This window comes from Melanerpes formicivorus, unplaced genomic scaffold (assembly GCF_026170545.1).
Source record: "Melanerpes formicivorus ecotype bairdi unplaced genomic scaffold, bMelFor1.0.p_v2 SCAF_23, whole genome shotgun sequence".
Classification (NCBI taxonomy): Eukaryota; Metazoa; Chordata; class Aves; order Piciformes; family Picidae; genus Melanerpes; species Melanerpes formicivorus.
The window spans coordinates 710,377-721,936 of NW_027142375.1; the positions used below are offsets into that span (position 1 = coordinate 710,377).

General features: G+C 44.4%; 1 protein-coding gene across 2 annotated transcripts in view; it reads right to left on the minus strand.

The window, feature by feature from the left end:
* Positions 1 to 9,355, minus strand: part of RARB (retinoic acid receptor beta) — a 340,719-nt gene extending 331,364 nt beyond the window's left edge. Inside the window, exons 1-2 of one of the 2 annotated variants that reach the window (XM_068152274.1) lie at positions 8,862 to 9,355; positions 2,312 to 2,392 (exon numbers count right to left, since the gene is read on the minus strand). The gene's annotated coding sequence lies outside the window, so the exon portion shown is untranslated. Of the gene's footprint in view, positions 1 to 2,297; positions 2,393 to 8,861 lie in introns of both variants that reach the window. The other variant, XM_068152273.1, reaches the window with a different exon arrangement.
* Between the last annotated feature and the right edge of the window lie 2,205 nt (positions 9,356 to 11,560).

An 11,560-nucleotide genomic window follows, 5' to 3' on the forward strand; every position in this document is an offset into this window, starting at 1 on the left:
GTAAGGACCTCTTTCTAATCTCCTCCCTGAGGAATGCAGCTTCTTCCTGTCAAAGCAGAGTGGGCAACTAGAGCATTAAACTAGCTACTGCAGACAGGCTTCGACAGCTACATGGAAACACAGTAACCGAGACGTGACACTGTCCAAAGGGGACTGCTCCTCTCTTTCAGTGATTTGCAATGTGATAAATGTTCTCCTAATCTTTAACCTTCCATTTCTTAGCAGATCTCAATCAAATTTCGATGATTTAGGAAAGAAAAAGGGCATTTAAATTGTTTGAGACTTATTTGCCAAATACTGAGATCTTCTGTAAACAAAGGAGGTTAAGACACATTTTCAAAGGAAAAAAAACCAGTGTGGAGCTTAAATACATATTTCTAAGACCAAATTCTAAGCACAGGTTACTTACACTACAGTTAGCTTGACAATAAGTGCAGTTCTTTGAGCACTGAACTGAAAAGTTTCAGTGGTTTGTTTGCCTTTAAAAAAATACATATATAGTTTCTTAACCTGTTACAGTTACTGGAGACAAAAAGGACAAAGAAATGTAGAGTGGATTTATTTACCCTGGGATTCTCAAGAACTTGTACCAAATGTACCACAACTCACTAACTTCTTCAAATAATTCAGCTAAGCACATTTGCAGAACTTGGCTATAAAAGTCAGTCTGCCTATGTGCAAGGCATCATCTCAGTCAAATGTAACACTTCTAACGTTTATTCACTTACAAGAATTCAAATAACAGGAAGAAATAGAAGAGGAGATTACTATCTTCAGACCACACATCAATGCCATTCGTCTGACCACCAATGTATGGAATACATTGACTAGATAAGCAGAGCTATAGCTTCAAATACGCTTAACGTGCAGCCACTCCAGGACTGACACTCCAAGCAGCGCTCTCACCAAGAACAAGTCAGACAAAATACCACAACCTTTTCAGTGTGGTGTGCCTAAGAATTGGTGTCACAAAAATCATCAAACCTTCAGGAATTTAAGGCAAATTTGCCACTGAGTATAGGAAGACATGATAATCATCTTTTTGTTTCCTCCATGGAAACCATGTGCTACAGGTGTTTTGGAAACACTTTGGCTTTCTCAAACAAGCAGTCTCTTGCTTTCCATATGCTACCAGGTCTAACAGAGGCACATTTTTATTTAAGCTAAATCATGCCTTATGGGATACACTCACAAGAAAGAAAAGAGGACATGCAACTGGCATTTGAGCCCTATTGCCAGTGCAAAGCTGCCTAAAGCATACTGCAGGGAGCATGTTTGGCTATCATGAGCAGAATAAGCATGGACTCCTTAACCAGTGCCAGCTGCCTTTTGTTTCCAGAATGCTCAGTAGGCAGTTTGGAGACTGGACGAACTCCTAACCTTAAACTATGCTCCCATAAAAATGCGCTGCAGAGATACTTCATTAGCCATGCCTGTGCCCTAGCTTAGTGCCAGACAGGAAAGACTGAATGACATGGGGAAAAACATCACACGTTTCCATACATGCAAAAATGTACTTCAAGCATATCCTTAAGTACTCTAGTGCTTACAGCAAGAGAGAGCTCGTAAGAAGCTTCTACCAAGATCACAAGAAGCAGCAACACTGTCACTACTCCATTAGAGAGGGACAGAAAAAGCGCAATCCAGAGACACACTACCAAGAAAACACAGCAGTGACCAGCGAGCGCGGCTGACACGGCGATTATCCGCTACACTGTCATGGTTAATGCAACCTCTGGCAATCCTCACAACAGACGCTCCCTGCTTTATGTTCCGGCGCAGATTTGTGGGCAGAAGATTAATGTCCCCCTCCATCTGCTAATAACTGTATAGGTCCCCTGAGCTTTGCACCAAGGGTACTTTGCCCTTAGGATGAAACAAGAAATGAGAATGTGTGTTCATTTCTGCACGGGTCTACTATTTCCAGCAGCACTCTTGATTGCTAAATGTTTATTATTTCAACTTTATCTACCACAAACATATTTTATCATGGTAGTTTAACTATGATTCCAATGAGATTTTCAAAGAGATCAGTTAAAAAGAGAGCAAACTAACAGGGTGGCACTTTTCACTTTCGGAGTGCTTACCTAACACAGCCTGCTCCGGTGTTTTCCCTCTAAGTGCTCTACTCATTAACTTTTCACTCCACTCTTTTGGATTTCCCTTTCTCTATTGCTGATAGCCTGCTGTCATGGACCAAGAAACTCTGAAGGAAGAAATCTACCAGAGACTGCCATAAAAGGAGAGGGCATTAATTAAAATGCTTGTTTCCGTCCAGGGAGTGGATTTTAACTTACCCTAGTAACTGTACCTTTGCTCCTGACAACTGAAGGCACGTCAGAGGGAGCTACACACCAGGGTGGTCTTCACAGACCTAAGCCAGTTTGACATTCTGAAAAACAAGGGGTAAGAGCAGTTATTAAATGAAGCTTTGAAGGAATAGAGCAAACATAATTGTCACCAGAGCAATGATACTTAGGGCAGAATCAGGGAAGGTCATCTTGCTATCTCAAATATCCACGTATAAGTAATCAAAGACTTAGGAGTTGCAAAGCTTGAATCTCAATGAAAATAACATGAAATAAAATAAATAAATAAAATTAAGAATATTAAAGAGAGGAGCAGGACTCAAGAAAGGTAACAGCCAGCAGGAAGAGCTGTTGGGAGTACAGGACAGCATCTCTCCCATTCGATACTCTTTTGAGGAACATCGTGCCCTTGATGCCCATCCTATGGCCTGTACAGGCAAGCAGCCCCTGGAGAAAAACACCACTGAAGTCTAAGAGCACTGATAGCAATAGTGCCAGCTTTTTGAAAAGCTGAAAAAAAGGCTTAACTTTTAGAGTTAAATACACAAGCTGTGATTTAGGCCAAGTACTGGGACTCAATGTCATTTGCAAAAAACCCCAAAATTATTGTTTTGGGAGGAGCAGGGGATTTACTGCAGAGACATTCATCCCTCCTTCCCCAACAAGCAATCATGTAGGCACACAGACATCCAGGAAAATAATAAACTTATCCTCCACTACTGAATTTTCCCATTTGAACATACAGGCATCAATCTATAAAGTTCCTATTATCTTAGTGAGATCCTGCTGGAATTAATAATGCTGCTGGAATAACAATCCACATAACAGTTTATTAGGACATCAGTAACTCAAGATAAAACAGAAGTCTTACGGTCAAATCCATGGAGTTTTCTGGTGATGTCATTCTGACCTCACAGAGATGTCCAAGACAAGAAGCTCTAATATTCTGTCTGCCTTATCACAAAGTTATTTCTGAGAAATATAAACAGACTCAGCAAAAAGCCCCTGCCCCTTGTATTCAAGCTGTACATTATAAAACATGAATGGTCAAACATGGTGCTACAATTATCAGCAGTGAGCTAGTCTCATCGCATCAGACACAAAGGAAGTGTCAACAGTCAATCTTGAGAGATTCATTAGTAACTTCACACAAGAACCCCCAAACCAAACACCCCTTTATTACACCAGACTGTAACAGCCCTTTCAAAGGTAGCATGTGTTACATAACTTCCCAGACTCGCAACGAACTCACCTATTCTAACCACAGCCAACTCAAGCAAACACTACCACTTGACGTGCCTTACATTTATTTGACAGAGTTCTTCTCAATAGATGGCAGCAAGACCATGACTAACATGGCAGCAGCATGGTGCAGAAGCATTTTACCCCACAGACAGTTCAAACATTCCCTCTGCCCCTGCTGATGCCAATTCAAGGCTGCTTTTTAACCACCACATACTTTCATTCCTACAATACTCCACCCTAAGAACAAGGGGTTAAAAGAAAGCAAGTGATGTGAGCAGAGAGCAAATATCCTTTGGGCAATACTATAACACAAACAAGAAGCTGATGTGGTAACCAATATCCTTTGTGAAAAACAGAAAGAAGAGGGGCCTAATCTTCCAGCCACAGAGGCTATCCCAAAGCCTGCAGGAGAAAGGATGGCCACATGTCAGACCTCAAGCAGCAAACTTGCAAATCAGTACAGATTAATTGTTAAATTTTGAGCTAAAATATTCACATCTGCTGATGGTTGAAAGAAGGTGGCCTTCCAAGTTTCAAGAGTTTCAGTTCTTTATGCAAATGAAACAAAGCCTTTCATACAATTCACCTGGACCATACAGCTCTGCTTCACAGCTGTCCTGACAAAGAGCAGCACTGGCTGCTTTAACTTCTGATCTCAAAGCAAGCTTTTCTGAGGACAAGCTCAGAGCAGCAGGGCAAAGGATTCAACAGAATAATGCACTGCCTCATGAGTAGCATCTCAGATCACATAAACACAGACCACTCTCAAACAGCATTTTTTACAGTGACCCTAATAAGTATCTACCCTTCAAGAAAATTCAGTGTGGTTTAGAATGCAGCTATAAAACTTTCTGCAGCTGACCCCAGAAAAAATAAAAGACATATGATGTGTAACTTCTTTTGGCCCTTCTTTGAACTCCAGATGGAGAGCTCTGAAGAACAGAATTTTTGTATTATTTATTTTCAAGATTTTTGGTAAATTAAGTTTCCAAATAGTACCTGATACGAAAATGCAGGCTAAAGCACCCTCTCTTGCAGGCTAAAGCACCCTCTCTTGCAGGCTAAAGCACCCTCTCAAAGAAAAAGCAACTCCTAATCATTATTTTGAGACATGGCATACGTATTGCTTTGATGAAAGGAGCAGTACATGCCACTGAATTGACAGTGTTAATTCCAAAGCATACGCCAAGGTTCTAGATGTAGGTTGGAACAGACACAAGAGGAAGGAGATGTGGGAAAAGGAAGATGTGCTGCCTGTACTGAGTTACTGAAAGCAATCTTCCTTACCTGGCAGTGCTAAGTACGCCCTCACATGAGGTGAGCCAGGTTTCATTCAGAGATTCAAGGAAGGCAGCTTTCCATACAACTTCACAGGATGCTCCCTATATTCAAAAGTGGGTTTAATAAAGATTCTATTTATCATTTATGTAAACCTTGTCTTACTTTTCTACATACTACTGCCCCAGGGGAAGCTTTTCCATATCTGCCTTGATAAGAACTAAACCCTCCAGAAACAAGACTATCAAACACTCCCACAACAAACTGCAGCCCTTGACCTGCAAGTTCAAAACCTGTCCCCTTTCCAGATGCAGAAGTTCCACCCAAGGGCAGAAGCTTTAACACTGGGAAATAGACATGGAAATACTGATACATACACACAACTCTGTAGAGTCATTTGTGTACACCCTAAGCAGAAATCTGCAAAGCAAATTGCCTTCAGTAATTTAATAACAGTGACACAGGTGTCTGTAATATTCCGGATCCAGGAGAGCTGTTGCATGGTGTCAGTGTTAATGGCACCTCTTCAATGAGCTGTCTGCAGCTCTGGAGAGGCATGGGCTCCCTCCCAGCTCTACACTGACATCTACCACCCCCACATGCCAGCCTACCCAACCTGAAACAAGCTGGAGCACCACGCAAGAGAAATTGGTGCCTCTTCCAAGAGAGGCCCCTCTGCCTGGACCCAGCACAAACACATCAGCACAGGACCGAACTCAAGTCTGACCTGGAAAGGTTTTGCCATTGCTTGTCTAACAAGGAGGACAAAACCTACTCTATGTGCAAAGCTTTTTAACACCTCCAAGACTGGCAGTTTTACGTCTCTAGGTTTGGGGGTGTTTTTTCCCCTTCCCCATATCCTCTCTGTTTAGCTTACACAGAGACCACCTCAAATGCTATGCTAATTAGCAACAGCTTGCACTGTATTATAAAAACAAATTAGCCCCTCCCCCCTCAAACAAAATAGTGAAAAGGGAAATTGAATGAGCTCATATGCATTTCATCATTTCATTAATACTGGCATCCTTTAATTATCTCTAAATAACTTTAATTCTGATCTGATCAGCAGACTTGCCACGACTGCTGAAAAATAAAGTAATAAATGAGACATGGGATATGGTTGGGTCTATTGCCCTCCAGACTCGGCTGTAAAGTGCTACAAAAATATATACAGCTGTAATTAGGGCTGGAAATAATAAGCTCACTGTGTCAGGGTATAAGAAAGAGGTGAACAGAGAAAAGTTTGCCTGGTGTAGGAAATAAATCCAAACCCTCCAAAGTATATGCTTCGAGAAACTAAATAACTCTTTAAGAAAATAAAATGCTTTTTGCTTTTGCTAGCTCCTGAAACAAAGTATTCCTCGTAGATATATGTCTGTTCCACAAATTCTCTGCACTTTCCTGTATTTCATTTGGCTTTTTCCCAGTGGACCTAATTCTTGGTTTTCATATCTGTATTTCCTACATGTTCAGCATTTTTCCCATCTACCCTGAATACAAATTAACTATAGATTACAGAGAATAAAAAGTTGAAGGACTCTTCAGCTCTTAAAAGACTTCCCAGTATTGTAGCAAATGGAATACTGCACACAGAATACTGCACATTGCTTTCATCTAACTGACATTTCATCAGCATCTCGGGACTCGAAGATTGTCTTCTGTAATACTGAATACTTAATTAGAACACAACCTACAAAGATGCAAAATTTGATGCAACTTTTCCCCCAGTGTTTTCCCTAAGCTTTAAAAATAGTCTGCACTTAAGAGTATGCCTTGCAACAGACTCTGTTATTATAATGAAGATCAGCTAAACTGTATTAGGTAATTCCAATAACTACTGTCTCTTCCTTATATATAAACAAGCAGAGAGTCAATGATGCTGAAAGACAATGAGTTTAAAGCAGGTCACTTACAAAGTTCAGTGCTACAAGGTATTCCTGAAACAACAGGTTAACAAACAGGAAAGAGCATATTAAAGCCTAAAGTAATGCATAAAGTAACTGTTAGCAGAGCATGGTTAGAAGAAACTTAAAACATCACGGCAAAACCCACACTGTAACTGGGATGCCACTGGCCAGACTTTGTATTGCATCCCACAAGGAGCGGCAGCGTCTCAAATTGCAGCTGATAACACAGACCGGGAGAGGCACACCTTGGAGTGCCAAGTAGTGGAAAATCAGACTTTCATTTTGAAAACACTGGTCTCTCATACCAAAATGCAAGTATTAGCACAGATCTGGTTGAACTTTCTTGCAACTCTGATTTTAAACACGTCTAAACACCCAGAAGTCAACAGAGTCTTCGTTTGTACTGCATACCTCTTCTACCATGTCCATAGAGACAAAAGTGTCAGAAGGGATGACCCCTTTCAGGTGCATGTGGCTCAAACTCCTACTGCACATATCTATGAGCACCTCATAACTGAGAATTTTCTAAATACACCACTTCATTCTACAGAAACATGGACATGTGAGAATATTCACCCATCTACATCTTGCCCATCACCCCTAAACTGAGCTAGTATCAATAAATCACTTTTTAGTACAGACACAGAAAAGAAAAAAAATCACCCCTGGAAAACCAAACAAGGCATCACGGTCAAGCACTCCTTGGAGGAGTTGCTCCTACATGAAGAGAACCTGATTTTCAGGTGTATGAGAGCTGCTTTGCCACCCTGCTACTGAGGTGAACTAGCGGATGGCAAGACCCCTCAGCTCTGCAAGAAGGTGCAGAAGAGAATCAGACAAGATGCAAAGTACCCCAAAGTGTGACCATCTGCTGTGGAGCCAGCCTCTGCCCTCCTCACAAGCATGCTTAGTCACAGAATAATGCCAAGCCAAGTTGAGGCAGACCTCATACTGGTAACCACTCTCATTCACTAACAGTGTGACACTACTGAACAAGGACGAATCCCACAACCCTTCATTCAGCAGAACATATTTTGCTGGAAGATTACACACACAAAAAACTGAGGACCAGCCTTCTCTGATCATTAGATGCAGACAGATGCTGACACATCAAACTCTTAATCAGGGCTTGCTTCATGAAGGAAAGATATAATTAACATTTTAAATGAAAACCACTCTTCTTTGTTAAAAAACACGCACCAACTGTAGGTGCTCTTACTTTAAGAGCAATGTTTTTTCCGGCTTGCTTTCAACACTTCCCAAATGACATCCCCAGAACCGCAAACAAGCGATGTCCACATAGCAACTTACACCACAATGTCACTATTGGTCTAAATTTCCATTGACATCACTTTACCTTAAATCAACTTCTCCCATACGCACAAGCTCTTGCACCTTTATTCAGTTCCTTCAATTAACCACAACGTCATATAGAATTAACCTATGCTTGCTAAACTTCCTCATGAGAGCTCTTCCAAGAGTAAGAGCTGAAGAACAGCCTCGGCCCATTTCCTCTTTTCGGACTGCTGCTGTACTGTCTTGGTGGGCACTCTTTGGATCCAGCATTCCTTGGACATCAATGTTTTGTGTTGCTCCATTAAATACTCTGTATTCAAAATTCATGCCATTATTTCCTGTGTCTCTTCAAAGTGTGAATTGAGGCTGCATTTACCGCCAATGACTTAACCCTTCTTATGTTCTTACATGCTGCTTGCTAAATGCTATTACGCATGTCTCAGCCAAAGAAAAATTACCAGCACTGTAAAAACCATCGACCCTGCTATACATTCAAATGACCAAAGTGTCACTCTACCACCACAAAATATTAAAATCGCATCAACAGCACTCATACCAGAGCTTGCCACGCACACAGACTGCTGACTCTTCACATTGCATCTGTTAAGCACGTATCATTTACTGCAGACAGCAGAAGGGATATCCCGCAGACCCTCACCCAGCCAGCCCCACTCACCCAGAAGTAATCCCTGCTTCAGCCACTAAGCTCACTGCCCCCAAGTCCGAACACAACCCCTCACCAAGGTAGGAAGGTGCAGAAGCTACAACGGACTTCCAAAAGGCGCCGAAGCGCTGCCCCTGCACGCACTCCCGGCCATTTACCTACCCAGCCATCGAAGCCTGCAACTATTCAACGCGCAGGAGGATGAAGGAAGTAGCCGGCTGAGAGCAATCTAATGTGCGCCGTGTCTCTCAGCACAGGGATTTCATTCAGCCAAGCGCTCCATCGCTGGGCTTCTGCTTGCATACTCTGAATCGCTTTTTACAGTAAGCCTCACCAAGGCCCACTAGCTCGTTTAAGGCAAATCTGCCAGCGTTAAGTATGTTTTCCTGCTAACACGACTACTCATTGATGCAAACAACGGTACGCAAGACGGATCGGCGGCAGCAGCACCACCGAGGGCTATGCTGCCGCGGCTCTAGGCTGTCAGGGTCCCGAGCAGAGTTTAGCGCTTCCCGCACACGACTTTGAGCTACCAAGTCACTCGCTGACGGCGTCTCGCGTGCGCTTTTGTCTGCAGACGAGAAGGAATAAAGCGCCCCGGCGAAACTACCGCCGCTAAGGGGGTGAACACGTCAATAGTTACCCAGCGCCGCCGGCACGAGTTCCGGGGAGCCGCGGGAGGACGCGCCCCGCCGCGGCGCCGGGCACCACGCGCGGTATACCAGCGCGGCCGCGCCGCTCCGCGCCCGCTCGCCCGCCGTCAGGCCGGGACAGAACGGCCGCCGCGTGGGCACGGGCGGGGCGGGCCGCGGGGAGGCGCCGCGCCAGCCGGGGCGTGAGGGGACAAGTGGCAGCGCGTTCCGCTCTCCTCCCCACCTCCCCCCACGCAGGACGCGACGCGGTGTCGCGGGAGCAGAGCCCTCCCTAGGGCCGCTGCCAGCCTCGCTTTACCTCAGCAGCCTCCCGCTCCCGCCGCCTCCACCACCCCTCCAGTGCCGCCGGTAGCGGCAGCGGCAACCCCGGACCCCCCGCCCCGCTCCGCCCCCTGGCGGGGCCGCCGAGTGCTCGCGCGCCTCCTTGGCGAGCGCGGCGGGCAGGGGAAGGAGCCCCTCCGCCTTTCCCCCCCTCCGGGAGCTGGCGGGGGCTCAGCGGCAGGGGTGGGGGCCAAGGCAGCTGCCTGAGGTTGCTCCCCGCTTCCCGGATGCTGTCAGCCGCTTCAACAGTCGAGTAGGACACGTTCACCCCAGCGTCCGGGGGCAGGAGCTGGGGCACGGGACGGGCTTCGTCCCCTGCCGCCGCCTGCTCACCCTGCAAACCCGAGTTGCCGCCGCAGTAGTGCTCTTTATTGCAACGGCTCGGTCTGCAACTTCCGTGTAAAGTTTTTCTCTCAACGCAGTCCCATCCTTGCACCCAGTGGCAGCACCTTGGTGGCCGGTGTACAACTGCCTTGGTGACAAGGCTACAGAGACTCGCACGTGTGCTCGCAGGCCCGATGAACGGCTCCGGGCGCCGTGTAAAAAGCTGGATTTCCTGCTGGGGAAGAAATCCTGAAAGAGGGAAGAAAGGTGTGGTGATGCTCGGGTTGGGATGGGAAACAACTGCATGCTTTCCATCCCAACAACCTGGCAGTTTCCTCTTTTCTGCTGTTTAGCTCGTCATGGTGACTACAAAGCCTTCTTAGAAATAAACAGACTTTAGAAAGCTGTAATTAGCTCAAGGAATAATTATGTAAACGATATTATTAAGTGTAATAAACACGTGTCAGCATTAGGCAGTCTTGTGCAGTAAGGTCTCATGGTATAAGCCATGGCAAACGTTTTATTCATAATGTGTTTTTAACTTTATGTAGCTGCTGTAATAAGCCCTGTGCTTTGCTGCTGCTCGATGGAAAATCGTTACCCAGTAACAGATGAGCCAGTTTGGAAGGAGAGCCACTGGGATACTGCGCACATTCATTCATAGATACTACATATTAGAGGCAGTAGCAGGAGATCTGCCTACCAGTTTTCCCCATTTAATTATTAAGCTGTCTGTTCCTGAGTCCTTGTTTCAACTTCCTAAGGCAACATCTGAGTGTAATAACCAAAATTAATTAATTAATTAAAATGTGATCATTCACTCAGCAGCATTCTATTTGCAATGCCCTTTTTACTGCAGCTTTTATGAAAAACTCAATAGAGAGGATCTGGGAGAGCGTCTCTCTCAACTACCCCAAAGTAAGGCCAAGACGAGCTTTGGCCGTGCTCGTGAAGGCAGAGCTGTTCAGAAGGCTGTGTCCTACTTGAGCCTTTTTTCAACAAGTCTGGTAGTGTGCATTTTCATCCTGCTAGGCCTTTTTTTTTCCAGAAAAACATCATCTTGTTTTCGTCTCTGCATGAAGCTGAATGATATGACTCTGGGAGATGAAAACCTACCATCTCTTGATAGCCAAGAATGTTTGTATTTTCATCAAACATTGCTTCAGAAGGGTAAGATTGGTTTCAGGAAAAAAAATCAAGCCACAAAAGAGATCAGATTTAAATGCCTCCAAATGTGAGCAAAACACTGAGGAGAAGTTTTAAAATATCTATGACTGCATCTTCACGTGTTCTCTGGGTCTGTTTCATATGGTGTGACAGCTTCAGCTCACAATTCCTTACTGCAGTAGCTTTTGGAACACTGTGCCTCTTTTTTGTATCCTCACTCCAATACACACTTACAAAAATACATATCTATATATGAAAACATGCACACAGACAGACAAATACAGAGTGACTCAGCCTTCTATTTGCTTAATCAGTCTGAAGGCTGATTAAGACAGGCCTGAAGACAGGCTCCAGCACTGCTCTCTTTTCTTATTTAAAATGCCTGAAGTCACTGTT